This window comes from Cibotium barometz, chromosome 34, assembly GCF_041138505.1.
Source record: "Cibotium barometz isolate CiBa-2024 chromosome 34, ASM4113850v1, whole genome shotgun sequence".
In the NCBI taxonomy this organism is placed as follows: domain Eukaryota; kingdom Viridiplantae; phylum Streptophyta; class Polypodiopsida; order Cyatheales; family Cibotiaceae; genus Cibotium; species Cibotium barometz.
Genome location: NC_141079.1, coordinates 21,303,293 through 21,304,361, shown reverse-complemented (window position 1 = coordinate 21,304,361; position 1,069 = coordinate 21,303,293).

Here is a 1,069-nt window from a genome sequence, read left to right as displayed (position 1 = left end):
ACATTTCTTTCCGAAGTCTTCGACCCAGTGAGCGCACGGGAAAGATGTGTCTCAGCTAACAGTTGTGGCCGGTTCAAGTTGAAGGTAGTAGGAACAAATGAACATTGGAAAATAGTAAGGCATGTTTCTCTGCCAAATTTCACAGACAACGTGGGGCCGGTTCTTTACTGCTCTGCACGCCGCCCAGCTCCGCTATAGCTCAGTCCGCGGCGAGTGGGCTTCCAACCCACACCCCAGCTCAGTCCGCCTCTCTACTTTTTTATTTTAAATATTTGTCGTGATTCGCACCTTTAGTCTTGATACCCAGCGTTAGTCTTGCCAGTTGCCTCTAGGCTTTAGAGCTGAGAGGCCACTAGCGAATTGCAATGAGAGTGAGTCAGTAGCATCATCGCTTGGATAACCTTCATGGCCACACACTCCAGAGAGAGGTCGGTGTGCGTGTGTGAGAGAGAAAGTGTGTGGGAGAGATGCTTTTCAGCTGATGTCTATAGAGAGAGAGAGAGAGAGAGAGAGAGAGAGAGAGCAGCTGTGCAATGGCGGTGAGGGTAGGCCTATGGGCTGATGAATTTTGGAGCTGATGAATTAGACAGGTTGATATCATTTTATGGAGAAAGCAAACTTGCAAATGGTGAGTTAATGGAGAAATTTGTAGATCCAATATCTCTTCGAAGAGAATACCTTACATTCAAGATTCAAGCCACTAATGATTGGAAAGGGTGGAATTTGCGGGACACTTGGTCTTAACATAAGTAACAATATCACTCTACAAGAAAAGTATGAAGGGTTGCTAAAGCTAGCGCAAGTTGCATTAGTCCAATGCTCTAGTACTGCAATTTGTGAGCGTGGCTTTAGTATACAGAATATTATCAAATCAAAGTTGAGGAATAGATTGACGACAAAGAGTACAACTTCCTTAATGCGAGTATCCATCGAAGGTCCTCCAATGTCAGAGTTCGACTTTAGCTCAGCAATAGAGCTTTGGAGGCTTGATGCCATTACGACAAGACATGCTTTTACAAATGAAGACTAAAAGGTATTTCTAAAAACTTTAGAGGTTAAATACATTATT